The sequence below is a fragment of the Camelus dromedarius genome, chromosome X (genome assembly GCF_036321535.1).
Source record: "Camelus dromedarius isolate mCamDro1 chromosome X, mCamDro1.pat, whole genome shotgun sequence".
NCBI lineage: Eukaryota > Metazoa > Chordata > Mammalia > Artiodactyla > Camelidae > Camelus > Camelus dromedarius.
In genome coordinates, this window is record NC_087472.1 from 31,922,321 (window position 1) to 31,937,301 (window position 14,981).

General features: G+C 39.1%; 1 protein-coding gene across 1 annotated transcript in view; it reads left to right on the plus strand.

Annotated features, from left to right (window-relative positions):
* The window catches only part of IL1RAPL2 (interleukin 1 receptor accessory protein like 2), a 1,161,988-nt gene that overhangs the window by 170,199 nt on the left and 976,808 nt on the right, over positions 1-14,981 (plus strand). The gene's annotated exons all lie outside the window — the stretch shown is intronic.

Here is a 14,981-nt window from a genome sequence, read left to right on the forward strand (position 1 = left end):
GCATCCTTTCAGTAAATATCTAAGGCTACAGGCACTATCACATGCAGTCAGAGATAAAAGTACATTCCTCACTGATGTCTGTCAGTTACCATGAAATTTCTGCTGACATTTCTTTTCTCGCAGGAATTCCTTTTAACTGATGGTTACCATTGTTAGGGAGAACTGACAACTCAGTATGGTTCGCTGAGCCTGGCCAATAAACTGGGATAGTATTTCCGTTTTAGTTCTGAAGGCTAATTTTTAGTATTATTGCAGCCGTTACTATCCATCTGTCTAGCTAGCTACCTATATCATTTTAACAAGAAAAGTGTAGATATCATTATACGAAAAAGTTGCCAATATAATACTGCTCACTGATGGATAGTAGCCATGATCTATAAGACAATATTATTCTTAATCGGTACATTTTCCCTGGTTAGAGATAAGCAGAGAGGTACCCAAAAGATTCATCTGTTTTCTAGAGACTGGAGCAACCTTCAGGACCCAGGAGCCCTGAAGACCTGTCTTTTGTCTTCACCCCAAGATCTACTTTTCTCTTCTATTATAGTCTTTGAGTACTTTATTGACTCTTTGCCTTTGGCTTCACTCAAGCAATGAAATCTTGCACCTGGATTAGCACAAGAAATATACCTGCAGTTTATCCTCCATAATTTTTGCCAGGGTAAAAAAAAACGTTCTTGCCTGTCAGGGGAATATAAGCAATATGCTCCTGTGTGAATACTTATTACTTGCCTGTCAGAAAAAGGTTACAGAAATTTCCCTTTGGGGAGAATTGCATGAAGATTTTTTCCCTCCCGCCTAGTAAATTTCTTGCAGATGTACCTCTCTGGGCACCGCAGCCACAATTCCCTTTGGAAGTTCACCCAGCATAAATGCACCATGGATGCAAATTCCCACCAGGTAAAATGTTGCAAATATTTTCCCCTGAGGCAAATATAGAATGTTTTCCCACTGTGTGTGTACTTGAAGCTGGGTGAAGCGTTGGAATTTGATTTGGAGAGCTGTGATCTTTTAGTTCGCTGTGGGCTACCTTCTTAACACTGGAGTTTGGGGATAGGATCAACATTCTTGTTGGAGGCTAAGTCTGTAATAGGAAGTTTTGAGTGGAGTTGTTAGGTTTTGGGCAACAGGATTTGACCTGTAATATGTCAAACATGGAATGGAGTGGTATTACCTTGCATGTGAGTACCCAGAATCTCAGGAAGGCAGATGGAGCATCTAAGTAAATGTCTGGGTGCCCGGGGCACGGGGGCAGATTTTGCAGCTGATAGCAGGTTGTGCCATGAACTGCTGCCCTAGTGACCATCACCTCAGAAGTCTTCCCCAGTCCAGCATTCACTAGAGAGTTATCGCTAGGTCACTAGCATCACTGCTTTATTGTGTTTTGCTATGTTGTGCACAACTGACGTCATTGTAAGCTGCCAGCCTTTCATATAGATTTATTGGTATGGACAGAACAACCAGTGGAGTGTTCACCAGCAAACAAAGACCCACAACTATAGTTACACCCTGGTGAGCTAAGCTGACCTGAACCAAGGACCAGAAATGATCTCTTTCATATAGAATCTGCCTTGACAAAACTGAATCAATAGTGGAAGTATTAGGGCCTTAGACCCCTGCAATAATAAGAATAGCTAGCATTACGGAGCTCTTATGTGTGCCAGACATTGGGATAAACAAGTAGGTATTACTCCTGTAACCCTCATCACAATGCAGTGAGGTGGTACAATTATTTCCTCTAGTTTATAAAGAGAAAACCAATGCACAGAGAGGTGAAATCACTTGCTCAAGGTCACACAGCTCCTAAGTGGTAGTGCTGTGATTTATGATCTCAGCTTCTTGGGAGTCTGGCTCTGGCATAAAGTTCTTTACCACTACAACATACTGCCTCCTTGTTGCTGTCAGAGAGGAAAATAAAAATAGTTTTTTTATGCTAGGATTTTGGACTCATATTTCATGTTCCCCTGAGAGCATGTGCTTAGCATGCACGAGGTCCTGGGTTCAATCCCCAGTACTGCCATTAAAAAAAAAAATTAATAAACCTAATTCCCCCACCCTACCCCCCCCCAAAAAAAAGTGAAAAAAAAAACCCAAACAAACAAAAAAAAGAGTTTAAAAAAAGTTATTCAACCAATTTAGAAGCCATAAAAGTTTGGTTCCACCACTGACTTGCTGTGTGACCTGAGTTCACTTGCCTTCCTGAGCCCCCATTTCTACCTCTAAAACTGGGACTAATAATATTTGTCACAAACCTACCTAAGTTGTTGCGAGATGATGTGAAGTAAATGTTCTTTGAAAGTAGGTCATCATTTAAAACCTGTTTCTATTGAATTTCTCTGTCTATAGATTGCTGAGTCTCAAATGTTAGGCAGCCATAGAGGTAAAACACAGAAGAGGCTCCAAGTTGGAAACAAGTAAAAATTAATACAAGTTTAGGCTCAGGAAAGGAGGAAGGGGAGCTGACCTCCCCACACACCAAGGGGACCTAACAAATGAGAAAACAGACTGGCAGGTCAGGGTCAGAGCAACAAAGAAAGGCAGATTTGAGAGTGAGCTGGCTCTTTCTTGCTGACCTTCGTGGCCTACCTTTTCTTGATAGAATAACATCATTTGAAGGGAGAAGGAAGAGAGGTGGAAATCAGTGCATCGTGTGCGAGGCTGTGAGAGAGTACACTTCCCACCCGGAGCTACAGACACTTAGAGGGGCTCCCATTTTAAGACAGAATACTCAGATGAAATCACTCCCCCATGCCAGAATTTTCCTACTGAGAAAATAATTCTGATATTTGGCCACTGTGGGAAAGGAATCAAGTTACCCAGGACCTCAGAGGAGCATCATGGAATTAGAAGCATGAACTGAAATAAAAGTATTTTGTCCTAGGGAAAATTGCATTAGTATATCCAAACAGTGTTTTTAAAAGATAAAAGGCTCAGTATTCATTAGGGGAGAAAATGCTCCTTGATTCATAAAGGCATTTAGTATCCACGACTGTTCATCATACTTTTATTGTAATAACAATATGACAACAATGATAATAATGTTTACCATTCATTTTGTGCCTGTAATATGACAGGGGATATGCTAGTGCGTTACATGTATTGTTTCTCACTCTCATGACAATATTATGGGTAAGAAGTATTTTCATCCCCATTTTCTAGATGGGAAAACTGACTTTCAGAGATGAGTGATTTGCCACTTGTCACATAGCCAGTCACAGACATTCTCAGAGGCTTTCCATCTCTTTCTCTTCACAGCCATTACCACTTAAGTATCTTAAATTATTTTTGTTATGTGTTTGTTTCGTTGTTTATTGTCTTTCTCCCACATGAGAATGGAAATGCCATGAGGGCAGAGATTTCATTAGCTTCATCAGTGTATGGCCTCGCATTTGGAACAGTCCAAGTCACGTAGTAGGTGGTGTGGTTCATCCCTGTTGAGTGAATGACCAAGTGGCAGAGGTAAGACTCAATCCCACGACTAAACACCTCCAAAGCCTCGGTTCTTTTGACAATTCCATATGGCTGCTTCCTTTCCATACTTACTTCTTCTATTTAACAAGACCAAAAATTGAAAGTTATAGCCCTGTTTTGACCCACGCTCATGCTCTTCTCAGCGGTGACAGGAAGAACAAATAATCAGCTGACGCTTTGTTCTTTTTTTTTTTTTTTTTTTTTTTTGACTTAGCCCTCAAAGCCAAACCAAAACAAAACCCTGTTTCCCATCAGAAAAATCCCCTTGAGAAGAAATGGGTACATAATAAATTAAAAGGAAAAGATCTGATCTGCAGCCTGGGAAATTTGAACTCTGTGGGGCATTCCATAGGTGGTTATTATTATTATTCATGTGGGAGTGGGGAAGGGAGTTTATTTTTCATTCTTATCAGCAGGTGGCAGCACTTTTCTTAGGCTAGAGGGGAGCTAACCAGGGAATCTAGCAAACCTGGTCCAGATGCTGATAAAGAAAGAGATGTTTAAAAACTAAAGTTCTTAAATTCACTTTTCCTGGAGTATGGTTAGCTTCTAATTGAAATATAGATTTAAAAACACCATCTGTTGAACATAATGTCAGTGCAGGAGAATTTCTAACAATTGCCTCCATCAATGCCACTAGCCGTTTTGAGGAGCTTGAGATGACTTACACAATTCTATCTTCATCATATGCAGCAGAGAAGGGCATTCTCGGTTTGCTTCTGTCGTCTCCATTCTGTGCCCCAACTTTTACAAAATTGCTTAACTAGTTTACCCCCTGGGCCTGATCAAGTTGGAGCTGTCTTCCCCGGTGGGGATTCTCTCTTTTTATGGAGGGTGTTCAGAAAACTCAGGGGCAGATACGTTTAGGTCAAAGCAGACCGGGACTGGGGTTGAATACTGCTAGGGCTGTACACTGTGGCATTCTTTTGCAATACAGCCTTCATCTGACTGGCTCCATGAGGGATGGTCAATGGTTCCGCTCATTTACTTTTCTGTCTCTTTACTCATTTGAAAGCACTTTGAGAAAATGGATCAGGTTTTGATTCCTTTTCCTAACCCCAGTACCCAGCACAGGACTTGAGATAGAACAGGTACTCAATAAAAGTTTAGTCTTTGGATACTTAGTTATATTGTTCTGAAGTTTGCACAGTAATAGAAACTTTGTTGGACTTTATATAATATGGTTACATGTTTCTTTTTCAGTGCTCTTTGCAGGACTCGGCTAAAGAAAATGCTTGAATGTACAATCCTATGTATAAATCTGTGCAAAATTAAACTTTTTTGGGGTTAATTCTGTTCTCATTTGCTGGTCTCTGAGACCCTTGAAGGACACATTGATATACTCACATTCTCATCATCTACATTGACTGAGATCAACTTTCTGCTAGACTCTGGTGATGCAATATGCAGATATGGTTCCTTCCTTTTAGGGGCTGGGATGTAAGACATGGCCATGTAATCATGGGTAACAGTACAGCTTATCACAGATTCCAAGTGCTCAGTGAACAAGGATGAACAGGAAAAACTGAGGTAACAGTAAAAATTATAGCCAAGATGTTCTGCTAAAGGCTATAAGCAGTCTGGTTATTTGAAACATCCTGGACAATGGAAAAAAATTCATTTTTATTGGAATGTTTGTTGCTGTAGAAATGTAGCCATGCTGTGCTAGGTGCTGAATGCTCACCTTTCTTAAATATCTTCAATGCGTAAATTAGCCCCAAAGAGACTGAAAACGTAATGGTTTATTTTTTAAAGGAATTCTTTGCTGAATCAGTTATTTTTTCATGTGCTAATAATAGGTGAAAGAACATACCATGAATAGCTTCATACAGTGATTGTGATTTTAGTTTTCATAGTTAATTTTAGCCTAAGCTGGCTGAAAAGAAGTAAAAAACTTCAAGACCAAAACCATGGTTTGATGAAAAGCAATTGCTTGATTATTTGTACTTACCGAAGATTCATGGTTCTGAACGCAAATAGAACTGTATTTTATTTTATTTTATTTTATTTTATTTTATTTTATTTTATTTTATTTTATTTTGCTTTTTTAACATTTTTATTGATTTATAATCATTTTACAATGTTGTGTCAAATTCCAGTGTTCAGCACAATTTTTCAGTTATGCATGAGTATATATATATATTTATTGTCACATTTTTTTCTCTGTGAGCTACCATAAGATCTTGTATATATTTCCCTTTGCTATACAATATAATCTTGTTTATCTATTCTACAATTTTGAAATCCCGTCTATCCCTTCCCACCCTCCGCCCCCTTGGCAACCATAAGTTTGTATTCTATGTCTATGAGTCTGTTTCTGTTTTGTATTTATGCTTTGTTTGTTTGTTTTTTTAGATTCCACATATGAGTGATCTCATATGGTATTTTACTTTCTCTTTCCGGCTTACTTCACTTAGAATGACATTCTCCAAGAGCATCCATGTTGCTGCAAATGGCATTATGTTGTCAGTTTTTATGGCTGAGTAGTATTCCATTGTATAAATATACCACTTCTTCTTTTTCCAGTCATCTGTCGATGGACAGTTAGGCTGTCTCCATGTCTTGGCTATTGTAAATAGTGCTGCTATGAACATTGGGGTGCAGGTGTCATCCTGAAGTAGGGCTCCTTCTGGATACATGCCCAGGAGCGGGATTCTTGGGTCATACGGTGAGTCTATTACTAGTCTTTTGAGGAATCTCCATACTGGTTTCCACAGTGGCTGCACCAAACTGCATTCCCACCAGCAGTGTAGGAGGGTTCCCCTTTCTCCACAGCCTCTCCAGCATTTATGATTTGTGGATTTTTGAATGATGGCCATTCTGACTGGTGTGAGGTGATACCTCATTGTAGTTTTGATTTGCATTTCTCTGATAATTAGTGATACTGAGCATTTTTTCATGTGCCTATTGATCATTTGTATGTCTTCCTTGAAGAATTGCTTGTTTAGGTCTTCTGCCCATTTTTGGATTGTGTTGTTTGTTTTTTTCTTATTAAGTGGTATGAGCTGCTTATATATTCTGGAGATCAAGCCTTTGTCGGTTTCATTTGCAAAAATTTTCTCTCATTCCGTAGGTTGTCTTTTTGTTTTACTTATGGTTTCCTTTGCTGTGCAGAAGCTTGTAAGTTTTGTTAGGTCCCATTTGTTTATTCTTGCTTTTATTTCTATTGCTTGGGTGGACTGCCCTAGAAGAACATTTTTGAGATGTATGTCAGATAATGTTTTGCCTATATTTTCTTCTAGGAGGTTTATTGTATCTTGTCTTATGTTTAAGTCTTTGATCCATTTTGAGTTTATTTTTGTGTATGGTGTAAGGGAGTGTTCTAGCTTCATTGCTTTACATGCTACTGTCCAGTTTTCCCAACACCATTTGCTGAAGAGACTGTCTTTATTCCATTGTATATTCTTGCCTCCTTTGTCGAAGATTAGTTGACCAGAAGTTTGTGGGTTCATTTCTGGGCTCTCTATTCTGTTCCATTGGTCCATATGTCTGTTTTTGTACCAATACCATGCTGTTTTGATGACTGTAGCTCTATAGTGTTGTCTGAAGTCTGGGAGAGTTATTCCTCCAGCCTCTTTCTTTCTCTTCAGTAATGCTTTGGCAATTCTAGGTCTTTGATGGTTCCATATAAATTTTATTATGATGTGTTCTAGTTCTGTGAAATATGTCCTGGGTAATCTGATAGGGATTGCATTAAATCTGTAGATTGCCTTGGGCAGTGTGACTATTTTAACAATATTGATTCTTCCAATCTAAGAGCATGGGATATCTTTCCATTTTTTAAAGTCTTCTTTAATTTCCTTCATCAATGGGTTATAGTTTTCAGTGTATAATTCTTTCACCTCCTTGGTTAGATTTATTCTTAGGTATTTTATTACTTTGGGTGCTATTTTAAAGTGGACTGTTTCTTTACTTTCTTTTTCTGTTGATTCATCATTAGTGTGGAACTGTATTTTAAAGATAACAGTCATTCCCATATTGCATTCTTTAAAAACATAATTTCTCATGTGTGGTATAGAAATTTGCAAATAAAGGATAGAAAACAAGAGTAATGCCATAAAACTGGGATAAAGGGCATCAAAATGATGATAAAACTAGATAAGCTTCATCAACTTTAAGTGATTCATCTTCTTTGAAGAGAAAAAAAAGACTTGATGATTTTTATTGATATTTCAAATAACATTTGGAAGTGATTAATGCCCAATGCATTTGCTATATTGTAAGAAATTTGCTTTATGCCCCTGTCCCCACTTCCCCCACACTTTCCCACCTTTCTTATCCCAGGGTCTTATCCAAGATGCATTGATTTTTCTATCAGTACTTTCTTCTGAATCGCTAACTCACTCTTCAATCCTACAAGATTAACTACATCTCCAACTGCTATGGCCAATTTCTGAAGTTTATGGTCCATTTCATAAAGTCTTGTAAATCAGCCTTTACTTCCTTTTAATTATGTCTCCCTGTAGAATGCATGTGCCAGCATTGCTTCAAATTTATATGTGAGGCCAAGAACCAGACAACCTTATCATGGGATAATTGTTTTAAATCCTATTAAGGTCTTTTCTGTATTAAAATGGCTGCGGTTAGGAATAGCAAGTCTGACACTCAACTGTGTTCCTTTTTATTCAAGGTCTGGCACAAGACTTACTTATTCTAAGACTTCTCTGCCCTATTTACCTTTCCAAACACACCCACAACCCACTCCAGACCCATAGCCCCCCGTGTCCCTTAATATTATTCTACTTGGTTTGTATTTCTTGGCATTTAAGTAGAGTTCTAACTTTAATGATATGATTTATATACTTACATTCTGCACTGTAACACAGTGGTTAATGGCTTGAGCTGCAGAGTCAGACTGTCAGGGTTTGGTACTAGCTCTAGCATGTAATAGGAATGTGATTTAGAGTAATTTACTTAACCTATTCATGTCTCAGCTTCCTTATCTCCAAAATGGAGATGATAATAATAGCACCTCCCTCATAGGACTGTGAGGATTAAAACATTTTAAATGTGTACAGCATTTAGCATGCACTTGGCCAATAGTGTTTTATAAATGTTAGCTCTTTTGTTACTATGTTTTGGATGTTTCTCATTTCTGAATTATCTTTTGAGGCTGTTTGAGGGCAAGAAGTATGTTTTCAGTATTCATATACCCTCCGTGGTAGTTAATTTTAAATGTCAACTTGACTGGATCAGGGGATATCCAGTTATCTAGTTAAATGTTATTTCTGCCTATATCTGTGAGAGTGTTTCTGGATGAGATTATTATTTGAATTAGTGGATTCATTAAAATAGATTCCCCTCCCCAATGTGGGTGACCATCCATCCAATCCATTGAGGACCTGAATAGAACAAAAAGGTAGAAGAAAAAGTTCACCTCTTTTTTTTCTGCCTTGTTACTTGAGCTGGGACATCTCATCCCCTCTTCTCCTGCCCATGAACTAGGACTTAAATCTTTGGCTCCCCTGGTTCTCAGACCTTCAGACTTAGACTAAATTAAACCACTAGCTTTCCTAAGTCTCCAGGTTGCATGTGGCAGATTGTGAGATTTCCCAGCCTCTATAATTGCATGAGTCAATTCTTAATAATAAAACTCCTTCTATACCCCATTAGTTCTGTATCTCTGAACTCTAATACACTCCCTTTGTGCCCATAGTGCCATGCATACAGGAGATCTGTAGTGTTTCCTGAAATAATGAACAAATGAATAGATCATTGTAGTGATTCCAGATGTATGTATATTGTGACCTCAGTACAGCTGATGTGTTCAGAAAAGCATTTACAATAAAAAAAAAATTCAGGCAAGTGTTTTTCCTAAAGGAGGAATTGGCCAGACCCCATCTGGGTTCATATCTGGTCATGAAGAGGTTGTTGCAAAGTCTTCCTTGAAGAAGGCTAATTTCAGAATTCAGAGAGGCCTAAAAATTGTGTCCTGAGAAGCAGCTGGAGGAAAAAAATACTTTGAAAAATGCTAGTTTTCCTCTCATACAAGGGAACGATTAGCCTTACTCTAAAGATGTCCCTTCTGTAGTGGGTTGCATTCATGGCCAGTGCACAGGCAAGATAAGCTGCAGAGCCACGTTGGAAAAGCTATAAGAGGAGTGCTCATTCCTCCTTTAACTTCACATTCACAGAGATTGAGGGAGGACAAAAATTGTCAGTGCCGTAATACTTGTCTAGGTAATGTGCTGTGAAATCGCAAAGGAAGGAGAGTGTGATTTATGTCCTGGGCCTGGATCTTTCAATATTTTGTGAATATGGAAAATCATCTAGGCCAATGATCACCACATTTAGATTTCATAAATTAATGAAATTCCCCCCTCTACTCCACCAAATGGATGGACTTATATAGAATCACTAGCATTTTATCTTACCAAGTAAGGATGTTATAAAAACAAAACTCATCTACCAACTTTACATTATTATTTTATGAAAGAAGAAACATTTTAAGAGAAGGAAATGGAATATAATTTTATAATAAAAATATTGTATGATTTTAGCTTTTGAAAACACATACTGTCCATGTTTTCTTCATTTCACCATGGTCAAGTAAAATCATCGTGGGCCGGCATGAGTTTACAAATGAGCACTTGGGAACCACACTTTTGGCTTCAATGGTATTCTCTGATCCAAGAGAGAGTCCCACACCCCTCTCTTCCAGACTTTCTAACCCTCTTATGGGATTGCTATTTTAAGCACTAATTTCTAAGAGTAACATCTTATCCTATAGATCCCACAGAACTCAAAGTGTAAGAAATATGTCCATGGGTAGATAGGTTTCATCCCAATTTAGTCTTTGCTGGGATTTGACATCATTGTAGGGACCCCAGAACACTTACCATTTAGTCGGTAAGTCTATGGTGGCGTGTCTTTCACTTACTCTAAAGACCCAGAGAATAATATGGTGTCATCGCCCTGTTTCAAATGCTAAAAGACTAGGAATTATAGATGCTATTAGGAAAACAATTTAATCCACCAGGAATAGGGACTTTAGGTCTTTGATGTCTTCTAAAAGCCCTTTGAACCTGCCTAGCATAATAGATGAGGTAAAATTCCATTTTTCTGTGATGGATAACGTATTGAGGAAGCTCCTGGGGAAAAGTATTCTAAATATCTGCTCTGACAAGAGGACTCCTATCATTTTTTAACCTTTAATGCCATTTCAGAAACATTGATATATAATTGCTGGCTACCGAGTTGGAATTTGTCTACATGTGAAATCACTTTTCTGAAGCATATTATCTGCTAATGGAATCATAGAACATTTTTCTAGAGAGGAAAAAAAAAGACTCTTCTTTTGGCTGCACAGCATAGGCAGATTATTGTTTGGATTAATGGTTTCTACATTGTATTGTTTTCTTTTTAAGTACTCAGGTTCTTATTTAAAAATCCTATTATTCAGAAGCTCTTATGATGCTTTGACACTTTTACATCTCAGTTTTGAGTGTGAGGAATATTTTTACACCCTTGTGAAAATCCCATGTCAAGTAGTTTCCCAATAGGTTTTTCCTCAGACTTAACCTACATGTTCTGAATTGCTAAGATCCAGCAAATATGTCCAGAACATTACAGAGCTGGATAACTCCTGCTGAGATCATTGTGTGGGGGTGCTGAGAACAACCTCAACCAAGCCAAACCAGCTCTGATTAATGAACAAGCACCACTTATGGCCTCTGGCTTGAGGAGGCTCCGGGAGGAGTCTCACCCATATGATCACTTTTGTCTTTCTCTCCCTCTGCCACCACCACCACCTATTCTAGGCTTTCTCTTGAACTGTGGCAAGGGGCATTTAGCTGATCACTCAAGTTCCATTCTCCACAGCACTGAGATTGATCTTTAAACTTAAATCAGATCTAATCCCACTCTTGCATGCTATTCTTCTTAAATGGCTTCCTATTGTACACAGAATAATATGCAAACTTCTCACTATTGTCTGCAAAGCCTTGCATGATCTGGCCTCTGTCTACCTCTATATTCATGCATTTATTTAATCATTTAACAAATATTTATAAGTGCTTACCATGTTCAAATTGACTAAAACAAATCAAAATCCCTGCCCTGACATTTTGATTGAGAGAGGCAGACAATAGGCAAGACAAAGAAATAAAACAGATAGTTTAGATAGAATAAGTAGACAGAGTAGAGAAAAATAAGGCAGGGAAAAGGGGGCCCTCAGATGGGATACTTTGAGGAATATTTCCTAAAGGAACTATTTACAAAGGTGTAGGCAGGATATAGGTAACCCACAAAGGATAGTGTACAGCAGGACTCAGTTACCACCCCTAGGACTTGAAGGGTCAAAAGGAGAGAGAAGTCACCAGAAGGACAGGAGACTGAGGATTGTATGGAAAAGCCTTCTGACAAACACTGTAACCTTAGGCCAAGGGACTCAGCCAGCCCTAGACGATCTTGCAGTGAGAGAATTGGGTGAACTTATACCCCAACTCTCCTTCCTCCCTCAGATCGCCTCCTGGTCTTCCCACTGGCCAAACATAATAGGAAGCCAGGAGAGTGAGGAAGCCCACTGATATAGTCTACCCCGTCAGTCCTGGAGGGAGGAACAGAGAATAGGATGAAGAAGGATGGAAAGCCTGAAGGGCAAGTAGGACATATTCAGTATAAAGCTGCAATTTTAAATAGGGTGGTCAGGGAAGACATCAGTAAAAGTGAGGGACAATGTATGTATGCAACAGGACAGTAGGGTAAAGTAAAATGTCTCAGTTGTCCAGGTACTTTTCATTGCTGTTGCCTTACCCCCACCTTTATCCTCTTCCTGTAGTCCTCCTGAGGTCTACCTACTTGCTTGAATTTCTATTTTTCCACCTGCTCTGCCCCTGATGTTTATGACTTTGTGATGCTAATCTACCTACTGGACTTCTAACTTCCTGAATACTTCCTAACTTCCTATGCCTTATGTTGCCTTTGAGCCCTGACTCCATCTTGCTGTTTTGCTTTGACCTTTTGTTTCTGGCTCCTTACCCTCACTCCAATTCTGGAATGCTCATACCAGCCTCTGCCTTGGGCACTGAGTCTCAAGTCTTTCTGTTACTGAGCTCAGGCTTGGCTGCTCATGGCTCAAAAGCCAATAATTGAGGGGCAAGTGTCAGTAGAAAGGAAAGTTGCTTTATTCAGAGAAGCCAGCAATCTGGGGAGAAGGTGGATTCATGTCTGGAGACCAATTCCAAGGATTCTGCTCGGCCATGACAAATTTTAAACAGAAAAAGTGGAAACAATTTCAGTTAATCATTAAGGTAGGAGGTCAGATTCTTCATCACTTTTCCATTGCGTGCAGACCTGCTGACTTCTCCTGATCTTCCTTTGGGTGCTATCTTACCCATGTGATCCACCTGCAAATTTGCTAAGGGGGGAAGCTGGGAGAAGAGAGTAAGTCATTCTTTAACTACTTAAGTCTTCATTATTATTCCTTTTAATCCAGCAAAGGAATCAACATGTTAGGCAAGGCATTGTGTACATTCATTAGAGCAGAAGTCAGGAGTTAGGTTAAATGTTACCTGGTAATCTCATTTCTATAATTAAGGTTTAAGGGGAGCAGAAACAGAAAAAGGAAAAGGGGCAAAAGAGCTACTTACAAATCCCCACTTGTCAGATATCATTCCATTTCTATGGGGTTAGTGGTGTAGGTCCGTCTTCTGTAACTGCATCATACTGGGAGGGTGTCAAAATCTTCGAGTGGAAGATGTTGACATGGGTCGGTAGCATCTCTTTGCTGACAATTTTAGTTGCCTGCTTACATATACAGGCAGAACAAGCTACAATTATTTTGATATCCACAAAGATATAGATTATGATGAGCAATAGTGTTAATCCCGTTCTCTTGAGGCCAGTTCTTGGAATGGTGCTAGCCATAGATCCATCACTGCTCTAGATGGAGCAGCTTATGTCATGGCTGCAGTCTGGTCATCAGGCAGTTAGCTTTTTCCCTCTGGTGGCAGTTACAGTATCTGTAAAATGACTCAGGAGTGTACACCAGACACTGAGTCTGTGACTTTATTGTCCTTATCATTAACTGGTTGAACTAGCTCTTTTGTGACTCAGGGAGGCCTGGGAAACTTCAGCTTTTCTACAAATAAGAGGCAAGGGACACGGAGGGTCTTTTGTACTTGGGGAGGGGCCCCTCAGGGTTCTGCTTCATTTCATTTTCCCAGAACTGCCTCACTCTTGTGCTAATTCCCTTTCCTCTGTCCTCAGACTTAGCTCAGCTCTCCTGATCCTGGCTTCCACATTTGCATCCATGACCAATTGCTGTGTATATTCCCCACAGCTGACAATCTTGCAGACCTTTCCTCACTCCTGCTGCTCAGCTACCACCAAAAACAACCAAGGACAGAATTTGATATTTTGAAGCAGTATCAAACCATTTCATGAGCTTTTGGGAGGAGGACACAGGATGTGGCCTTTTAGTCTAGATGGACAATATTGCCACTTACTAAAGGGAAAATAATAACAATAATTATTAAGAAGGGATTTTTTATGAGTGCTCAGTGACCCAGGGGCCAGAAGCCCTTGCTGTCACATGGGAACCAGCGAGTGCAAAGGATTTGGCTGCAAAAGAAGGTTTTAAAGGGTCATGTCACACTTATAGTTCCAATTCTGAGCTTGGTCAAGGAAAAAGAGAGCTGCATTGATTTTCATAATGAAAAATACATTTTTTTTCCCATTGTGGGGGCAGCAGTGGGGATGGGGCAGTGATTACAAGGAAAATCAATTAGTTAGGAATCTCAGAGAGTTAATAGAATATGTCAGTTGAAGTCTTCCAGATAGTATTTTTTTTCTTTGATATGGAAGATTTACACAGTTCCAGAATTCACATTAGCATTAATGAGGATTTCACATGTAAATTTCCAGCAAATCCAAAGGAGTATTAATTCTTTACACCTGGATGGTGCTCAGAGAAATCCTTTTCTCCCCCTTAACTTTTCATAATGCAATGGATAATAAAAAGCACACATTTGGAAATTTCCTATCCACATGACAAGGTGTTTGCAAGAAGCTCCTTGCTTCTAAGACAGAAGAGGCACTGGCACCAGCCTTGTTATTAGGTGCCGCTCAGAGAAAAGGTGTTATGTAAATTCAAAGCACAGTCTTGTCATTTCCTATTGTTATCACTATATGTTGTTGTATTTGTTAAGTTCTGCTGATTATTGGTCGATGTTTCTACCGGAAACAATAGCAGTTATCTGCCTTTTGGGATGAAAAAGAGAGAGATATCAGACACCTGTCTTACTCCCTTGTCCACATGGAAAAGGATGATTTATTTAATATACTAGAAGTCTACCAAAAATGCTTTCTTACTTCCTTGGAAATGAGGATTGGGGAAAAATATGAACCAAAGGTGAAAATTAGATGGAGGCAGATTTCAGGTTAATGTAAAGAAAAGTTTTCAAAGTATTAGATCTGCTTTTAAATAGATGAGCTTCGTTTAGTAGGGAGTGAGTTTCCTGTCAAATTGAATAATAATGGTAGGGACATTGTGCAAGGGACTTCTGTAT